Source organism: Pseudophryne corroboree, chromosome 6 (assembly GCF_028390025.1).
Source record: "Pseudophryne corroboree isolate aPseCor3 chromosome 6, aPseCor3.hap2, whole genome shotgun sequence".
NCBI lineage: Eukaryota > Metazoa > Chordata > Amphibia > Anura > Myobatrachidae > Pseudophryne > Pseudophryne corroboree.
The window spans coordinates 13,104,077-13,114,282 of NC_086449.1; positions in this window are offsets into that span (position 1 = coordinate 13,104,077).

A 10,206-nucleotide genomic window follows, 5' to 3' on the forward strand; every position below is an offset into this window, starting at 1 on the left:
ACAGGTGTGGGCCAAAGGAGCATATGGAAAGAGTCAAACATCTATACTACAAAGCACTTGTATTTTCATGATACCACTTGCTGTGAACTTTATGATAATCCCCAGAATGGAACATTTTACACCCCATCGCTTCCAATAGAAAAGGGTCCTTAAGACTCCTATCAGTAATACAAAACATTAAAAGTAAATAACACACATAAAATTAAAATACATTGCTAATGACTGTCATGTGTAGTGACAGAATCTGGAATAGGAACAGTGTACTGTATGTGTACACTGAAAATCAGGCCATTTAAACTGTAATGTTTGGTTGCTTTGACAGTGTAATGGCCATTATTCATGAGAGCTCAGATGCTAGGTGTATTTACAATACTATCAGCTTTATTAAAATGCTTGCTGCTTGTGTCTCTTTTCCGTTATGTACTACAATCTGGACTCAACCCTTCAGTTAGGCTCATCTGCCTCTTCAGCCACTCCACATCTGCCCCCCTCCCACTGTGCATAGCCCCTCACTCCCACTGACTCCACTTCTGCTACAGAATCCTCTTCAAACTCATCACCGTCAGGTTCAAAGCCCTCTTCTACGCCACTGATCCCTACATCTTCAACCTCTTCTCCATACACCCTCCAACCTGCCCTCGCCAGTCAGCCAATGACTATCGGCTGTCCTCCTTAAAGGTTACCACACCTCACTCCAGGAAACAAGATTTCTCCCATGCTGCCACCTCTATTAGAACAATCTCCCTCCATCAGACTATCCCCCAGCCTGTACTGCTTCATGAGGGTGTTAAAAACCCACCTGTTCCCACAAACTTATCCATCCAACACTTAACCATGTCACTACATAGTCTAACTGATCGTCTTGCACCCTCCAATTCTCCCACTCCTGCTTCCTTCCCTTAGCCCCCCTTACACTTGCTCATTCCTTATGTCTGCATTAATCTCCACCCTTCCCTTTAGAAGGTAAGCTCCCTCCTCAGAGGGGTTCTCATTAACTACTTCTCTTACACACTAGCTACACTCTACACCTCCATCTTAGGCTCCTTGCCCACAAACTCCATTTCTTCAATGTCTTCTTTTTTTCAGATGTCCTAAACCCTAACTGGTTTCATATTATCAAGACGTTAATTTTTGCTATTTGTCATATTTATTTACTTATTGGTTACAACTTTCTCCAGGAATTCAGTGTCAGATTTATACAACTGATTCATAGCATAGGGATGATAAAGTGATTTCCAAGGTTTGAGGAATCCTTAAATGTGTGACTCATTTTTACGAGGATACCTTATCCAAATTGAGACTGAGACACTTGAGAAATAACTGAGAATTCTGTCACTATAATAGTTACCTTTTATCCAGGTCTTAGATTCTATGATGCACTAACAGTTGTACAATGGGGAGATTTACGGTGCTAATGTGATTATTATATCGGGGACAGCAAAATATAGAGTGCATGCAAAAAAAAACCCACAGATCGGAGAGTCTGTAGAATTTTAATTGTAACATTGGCCCTCATTCCGAGTTGTTCGCTCACTAGCTGCTTTTAGCAGCATTGCACACGCTAGGCCGCCGCCCTCTGGGAGTGTATCTTAGCTTAGCAGAATAGCGTGCGAAAGATTAGCAGAACTGCTACTAAAAAATTCTTTGCAGTTTCTGAGTAGCTCCAGACCTACTCCTAGATTGCGATCACCTCAGTCCGTTTAGTTCCTGGTTTGATGTCACAAACACGCCCTGCGTTCGGCCAGCCACTCCTCCGTTTCTCTAGACACTCCCGCGTTTTTCCCTGACACGCCTGCATTTTTTAGCACACTCCCGGAAAACGCTCAGTTACCACCCAGAAACGCCCCTTTCCTGTCAATCATTCACCGATCAGCAGAGCGACTGAAAAGCGCCACATAATCCACAGCAAAACTGCTAAGTTTTTAGTTAAATAACCAAGCGCATGCGCCCTGCGTGCTTTGCGCATGCATAATTAGCAACAAATCGCAGCATAGCGAAAATTGGCAACGAGCGAACAACTCGGAATGACCCCCATTGTATCAACAGCTCTGTCACTTGTCCATCATATTAACCTCAGCTTACTATCAGGAATCAATACAAACATAGACTAAACTGTTCTTTCTGAGTGCTGTACTTCTTTATGTTTTAGAATTGAAAATGTGTAATATTCTATAATAACATAAAAAATGACTACAATGGAATATGATATATATATTGACATAAAGTATATTACCTGACCTGCAAGATAGCAATAACTGCAATTATAAATATATAAAAGTTACACTGGAATTTGTCACATACTGACAGCCTATTTATCGAGCTGTTACATTGTACTGATCACAATCTTTCCAAAATATGAGTAAATCTTAAGAGTAATAAGCAACCACTCAGCATAATTAATTGTAGCTGCTATAGTACTACTTAATGTCTACATGATAGATTTAATTTTCTAATTTCACAATATTTTAGGATTAATTATATGCACTTTTTTATATAATTTGTATGCAGTTTAAGTATTCATCCTCTTCACTTTATTTTATATACAGTATTGCCGTATTGTCAGTCAAAAGTTTGATTTTGTGGAGTGTTGTCTGTAATATTGAGCCTAATTCAGATCTGATCGCAGCAGCAAATTTGTTAGCAGATGGGCAAAACCATGTGGGGCAGATGTAACATGTGCAGAGAGTGTTAGATTTCGGTGGGGTGTGTTCAAACTGAAATCTAAATTGCAGTGTAAAAATAAAGCAACCAGTGTTTACCCTGCACAGAAACAATATAGCCCACCCAAATCTAACTCTCTCTGCACATGTTACATCTGCCCCCCCTCTCCTCCTGCAGTGCATATGGGGCCTAATTCAGACCTGATCGCTAGCAGGCGGTTTTTACACTGCTGCGATCAGATAGTCGCCGCCCATAATGGAGTGTATTTTCGCTGTGCAAGTTTGCGAACCCATGTGTAGCAGAGCTGTACAAACAGATTTTGTGCAATCTCTAAGTTGCCCAGGACTTACTCAGCCGCTGCAATCATTTCAGCCTGTCCGGGACCGGAAATTGACGTCAGGAACCCTCCCTGCAAACGCTTGATCACGCCTGCGTTTTTCCAAACACTCCCAAAAAATGGTCAGTTGCCACCCACACACCCACTGTCAATTGCCTTCCGAACACCCTTGCGAATGGATCCATCGCACAAACCCATCGCTGAATGGTGATCTGCTTTGTACTAGAGATGTGCGGGTTCGGTTTTACTCGGTTTTACTCGGATTTACTCGGTTCTCAAAACGGCATCTTATTGGCTCACGGATGTCACGTGTTTTGGTTAGCCAATAGGAAAAATCCGGATAAAACCGAACTTGCGTTAATTCTGGCGTTAAATCCGAACCCGCTCATCTCTACTTTGTACCCGTGCAACGTGCCTGAACATTGCGGTGCATATGCAGTTTAGACCTGATCGCTCGCTGTACGTAAATGCAGCTTAGTGATCAGGTCTGCATTACCCCCAAGGTTTTGCCCATTTGCTAACAAATTTGTTGCTGCGATCAGATATGAATTAGGCCCATTATTTTATATCTAAAATGTAATATATGATTTGTTCATTTCCCCGAATGCACTAACACCGGACATCTTTTGTATTTTTTCGTTCATTTGTGTGTCTGAAGCATCAAAATAACCCAAATATAATATGGATCTATGCTATATATTTATGGGTAAATACACAAAGAATTGTGTTTGCCATCGAACCCTAATCGCTGGACATTGCCGGAAAATTTTATTCTTAAAATCTCAAATTTACTAAGAATCTTGTCATACTGTCGGTTTTTATTCAGTGCTGAAGCTCATTAAATTATGGTGAGAGCTATTTGAGTTGAGGTCAATCATATTGACCCATTTTGGATTAAACTTACAAATCTAGAATTCTCTTGAACTTGATCAAATTCGGCCCAAATTGCAATGCAGTTCAAATAAATTTCCAATACATTTTCACATTTATTCCTATTGGTCCAATGATTACATGCTTCTGTGTCATGACCAGTCCCTAATAATAACACCCCAAACTGATAAAACACGCGCATTGTGGGCAAGTGAGTATATGTAAAGTAAAAATATCAACTTAGGCATGTTTTTTAAAGCCAATTTAGAGTCCGATTATGATGATGTCTTAGCATACAAAGATGAAGAGTGGCCACAACATCTGTTTTGCTTATGATGAGAATGTGTTTGGCCACTATTGCATCCAAACATAATAGAGGATGATGATCATCCAGGTACAGATATGTACACTTACATCTTTGCTATTTTGCTCAATTTGGCAAAACTCGGCTAAGCTGTTTTTCACGAGTAGCGAGTGGATGGATTTTTAAGTTTCTGTTTGCCATAATAGAATATGTATAAAGTAACATATTAAATAGGCAAATTAAGAAAAATCACAAGGCATGGCTAAATCTCTGAGTCTGTGGCATGCACTTTTACAATTTTTTTTTTTTCGTTTTTCCACCAAGTACATTATGTAAATAACATTTTGGCTGCTTTGTTTAAGGTCCATCCCATCCTCTTCAGAGACCTCTTCCAACCATTCACCAAGTCCTTCTGTCTGGCCTCATGCAACATCACACTCTGAAAAATTGCTGGCCTCTGCACAACACCAACACTTCCATGTCCACAGTCTCTTGGTGAGTATCTGTAAAATAGAAATATCAATGTACAGTTGGAGCCTTGTTAATCTCACCCTGCCTAGTTGCATGCGTGCACTCCCGGCGTGACTAGGCGATCCGTCCACCTAGTCATGCTGGGAGTGCACGAGCCGCTTCCAATTCAGAGCGTCTCTGTCCGGGCGCGCGGACGTAGACACTCTCCATTAAAGTGAATGGGGAGCATCTCCATCCGGGTGCATGCGCCCGTCCAGACGGAGACGCTCACAGTGACTAGGTGCGCCCAGACCGGCGCACCTAGTCACATATAAAGCCAAGATAAAGAAGACTCCATCTGTAAGCATATTTTTTAAAGCCAATTTTTTATATTGTCATATTTGTCAAATAGATAGATTGTGTGAAGGTCCAAAGTTTTCCTTTTTCAAAATTTCATAATGTTACTTGATAAATTTTTGTTAATTCCAAAGACCTGCATATTGTCCATAAACACTCATGAATTTTTATATTTTTAGGGGGTGTTTCTGTTTATTTTTAAAAAGACTTAAAATGCATTATGCTGTGTGTACTGTTGACTTTGATCATTTCACAAATACTAACCCAATGTCCTCTTCTTGATACCCAGAGTGCCGAACCACATTTGCCAACTTTCAGCCACCTGTGGATACAAAAGATGAATATATAAAATTCCACTTGTTCCCAGTATCACCAACAAGGCCACAAACACCATCAACACCCAGCCCAGACTTACAAGAGCCACCTGTGAATCCTACACTTGATGCCATATCTTCCTTCCTCCACTATTTGGCTACAATTCAAGAAAGGATGTGGCTCTAATGGACATAATGAGGCAACTTTCACAAATGAACAGACATTTGCCTAAGTAGAACAACAGCCTCTGGTATTAATACCAATATAGAAAACAACACAAGAATTCTGGAATCATTCCATTCCATTACGTCATTCCACTAGAGACACAAACTAATCCAAACATACACTTTCAGGAGAGATACCTACGTATGTAACAACACCAAATTACCAACGTGTGTTCATTGGGCAACCCAACTATAAGTCGTTTGCCTGAGACACAAAGTAGCACCAGCACTAGTTTAAATCCCTTGCCAGCATCAACTCAACCCAGGCATGGGGTCCACACCAGAGGTGGTTCAATACAATCTAGCCACTTCTCTTCCTCCCCTACTCAGCCTCTTAAAGGATAATGGAAATTAAAAACAAATGACAAAATGGCAAATGGCAAATGTTTTGTTCACGCAAATATGCCACATTTGATTTAGATTTGTGTTTGTTGTCTGATGATTGTATCACCACTATGGTGCATGGAACATACTTATAAGAAAGTGGTGAGCAAATAAAAGAAAGTTAACCTTTTGTTAGAACACTTCGTTACACTATATCCAGTGTAAGAATCAATATTTCATGTTTATTAACAGAAGGGTTAAATGAGTTTACTTAATGATTTCAAAGTGGATCATAATACTTAATTAATGTTCAAAGAGTGCATGGGCCAAATATAGTCAATGTGGTAAATTTACTGAGGTGGGAGGTTTTTTTTTAGAACTGATGATGTTTCACATAGCATCCAATCAGATTCTATTATCATCTACAAGCAGATAAAGAAATGTTAAATTACACACAGCAGAGCACAGGCTTGTGGATGGGCACGGGTTTGTGGATACACACAGAAGGACACAATTGTGGATGTACACAGGCTTGTGGATAGACATAACAGAGTCTCCGCCGCAAGGTCCTTTTATGGAATCCAAAACCCACGAGAATCCGATGCTAAGAAGACGATGTTTTGCCTCGATTTGATATCCAAGCCTTCCCGGGAAAACCTGACCTGCGGCTCGGATATACTTGGAGCTGCAATGTTCGGGGGTACTCAATTTTCAGGTAATCTGATCCACTCATCTCTAATTAGTATATCTGGAATAATTAACTATTGAATAAGGTATTTTGAAAAAATAAAAAGTCATATAGAATAGAGAAGGAACTGTTTTTATTTCTACTGTACGTAGTATTAAAAAAAATCAACACATTTGACAACTTCTGTGTTATTGCTAATATCTTAGCAAAAAATAAGCTTTTAATCTAAAATTAAACTTTTTTATTAAATGAAGTGTGAGATCTTTGAAAATGAAAACAATATAAAAAAAAATCAGTCTTACAACTAATCAGTTTCAACCACTACAATTTTGGAGTTTGCGCTCATCTAGTTCTCTGCACTAACGCTGGCTGACTGAGTGGTAGCGGGATATGGGTTGGGAGAGGTCTTAACTTCACCTACTGAGAGGTTTGGCATTGTTGCGTAACTAAGTAAAGAGATACACATAATGTAATACGCCCTGTGTCATTATGACCCAACCTCAATGATGATGGGTTAAGGGATATTTCTATGCCCCAGAATTTGAAAGTTTTTTTTGCTTTGCCTTTTGCACTCCAGGTCTGATTCCAATTTGTACGCTAAAGCCTACACAGCTGTGATGTTTCAGGCTATAGATGTGAGAAACAATGAAAGGGAAGTAGCTGCCCAGAAATGAAAAGAGATGCCCAATAGAGCCATTGCAATATCTCATTGAATTGGCATTATTGGCATAAATCTGTGAAACATTGACCCCGCGAGTAAGTCTATAGCCTTGCAGAATGGCAGTAAGCACTGCAATGCTTCTTTCACCATGTTCTTAGCATGTGTGATCAAAGATGTAGGCAGAGACACACCCTGAAAGTGGTTGTGACATCCTTGTGTATTTGCTGCCAGTACGCGTTACCTCCTCCAAATGGTTTCTGGCTGTCAATCACTCTTGGAGTTATCCCTCACTGCAAGCGGCATCACAAAAGTATCTATTTACATACGCTCAGCTGCGCAGATGTCAGCATTACTGTACATTCAAATCTGAATCCGGCCTCTATTACCGTACTTATGGCGACTTGAAAATCGCTGAAAATAATCCAGAAATTATATAATGTTATTCAATATTGGAGGCTATTACATCCCAGCTATTATGTCAAAATGTGTTGATATAATTGCTGAAATTGGAAGAAGCTTTGGCTAGGTAGTTCAGAAATTCTTTTGGGTCACTTTTCAACTTCTTTAACAAAACATTACATAATAGTCATCAGAGTATTAATTAGATCTGATGTAAATTTAACTCAACGCCCAGTGTGCAGCTATCATTTGAGGATTTCGCCTATAGGCATGCACACGGGGGGGGGTTTGCCTGGTGCACACAGGCATTCCCTAAAGTCCGGCACCTCTCCAGGGCCGCCCCGAATATTACACTGGCTACACAGTGCCACATTGAGGAGGATGCCGGGCAACCAGCTACTGAAACAGAGACAGCGCCAACACAATATAAAATGCGGCAGTAGCGCCATCCTCAATCCAATCAGGTGGTGGCAGCCAATCAGGTAGCGGCAGCCAATCATGTAACAGAATAGCTCCACCGCAATTGCAGCACCCGGTGTCCACTCCAGATGGAGACCAGTGGGACCAGCAGTAAGACCTGGGACACATAGCCAGACAGGTTCCCCTGCATGGAAGTTAGCAGGTGAGGAGACCCTACTGATATCATATTCCCAATTACCGCAAATTTGCTTTTGTGTCTACTAAATGTCCGATGATCAGCATCTCTAACAAAGTGCTCTTTTTTGTCCTCTTAAGGGTCTCATCTGTGTTACTTGCTATGTAGTGATGTTTTTTTATATTATATGATTCTTTTCATTTTATTTAAAATAAATATTTTTTATTGCTTGCAGAAATGTGCATGAGATTTCACCCAGACAGATTATTATTTAGGACAGTCAGCAGAAAACTTTCATTTAAGTAGACTTGTGTTTTCGCACAATGCTTTTCAGCAGTAGATTTCATATGTTCGTTTTATTTGAGGATTGTTTTATGGACATTAGTCTCAGCGCTAGTATAGTCCACACAATATATTTACAGACTCATGTCAGCTGCGCATGCCAGGATTTGTAGCCCCCTTTGATATAGATTATAGCAACAATAATGTATTCCATAGGGCGGCAGTGCTGGGTCTCACTGGGGTTATGGTGCTATGTTTCACTGTGGGCTTTCCATCTTGTTGACAGGATAATTAAATTAAGTGAAAGAACCCATAGAGGATCCTGGATAAATAGTCCCTATGACAGTTGTTACATTACTATTGCCGCTACTGTACTGGACTCCTGTCCAGGTCAGCGGGAGAAAGAGGCGGCAAACCATAGAATTATGCTTTCCAAAAAACATTAGGGTCGGCCGACCTTGCACCCCCATCACACATGCCTGCTGCTGCAGTGATTGCCGAACATGCTGATCGATTCCTGTCCTCCACTCCCCGCTGCACCTGGACATTTCTAAGCTTGCGGACCGGCACCAGCAGATCCTGATTGGCAGATGGACCTTTGATTGGCTCACCAGTCGGCACCTTATTTCAAATGGCCGCCGGTGACCGGACTTTAGTGAGTGACAGGAGAGTCACGTGGTGCGCTGTGCTCTCCTACCCTCCTATCAAAAATTAGCAGCAGCGGCAGAGGCTGAGAAGCGGTGAGCATTATTTGGGGAATTACGTGTATTTGGCACTGCTGGGGGCATACTGTGTGGTATAATGTGAATTTTTTCAGCTCATACTGTGTGGCATAATTAATTTTTTAGCTCATACTCTGTGGCATAATGTGAATTTGACTCATACCATGTGGCATGATGTGAAATTTTGCTCATACCGTGTGACATAATGTGAATTTGGCTCATACTGTGTTGCATAATGTGAAATTTGGCTCATACTGTGTGGTATAATGTGAGTTTTGGCTCATACTGTGTGATAAAATGTGAATATCAGCTCATACTGTGTGGCGTAATGTGAGTTTTGGCTCATACTGTGTGGGGTAATGTGAATTTTGCTCATACTTTGTGTTATAATATGCATTTTGACTCATACTGTGTGGTATAATGTGAATAAGGGCACTACTGCCAGTAGCTGGTGAGCATGGAGACATGTGTGACAAATGCCGGTGTCCTGCGGAGGAGGGGTCTAATGGCATAGAAAGAGGCAGATGTGGCTCTGATGGCAGACGCGTAAATGTTAAACTTTACTTGTGTTATATTAAAACTCAAATGTTTGGCCCCCTAAATCTCCCGTAGTTTTCAGATCGGCCCACTCAAAATCAGAGTGTAGGTGCTGGGGGGTGCAAGGGATGGTATGTGTGTGTGTGTGTGTGTGTGTGTGTGTGTGTGGGGGGATGCATATGCACCCAGGCCCACCACTCTACTTTTGCCACTGGGTCAGGGATAGGTTGGGGATGTGTAAGCTGTAATAGGGTGCAGTGGCAGCTGGGACCTGGTGTTATGCCGTAGCGGAGAATCAGTATGGGCCGGTGGTCACACAATTATGTTTCATTTTATTTCTCTGAGGCGTAGTATATCTACTTTATTATTAGGGAGAAATAGATTAAGCCATGTGATTTTACAGAGAGAATGTAAAACAGTGCTAGACACACCCCTTCAGCGGTGCACCCCCAAATATAATTAGCTGCGCACGCCTATGAT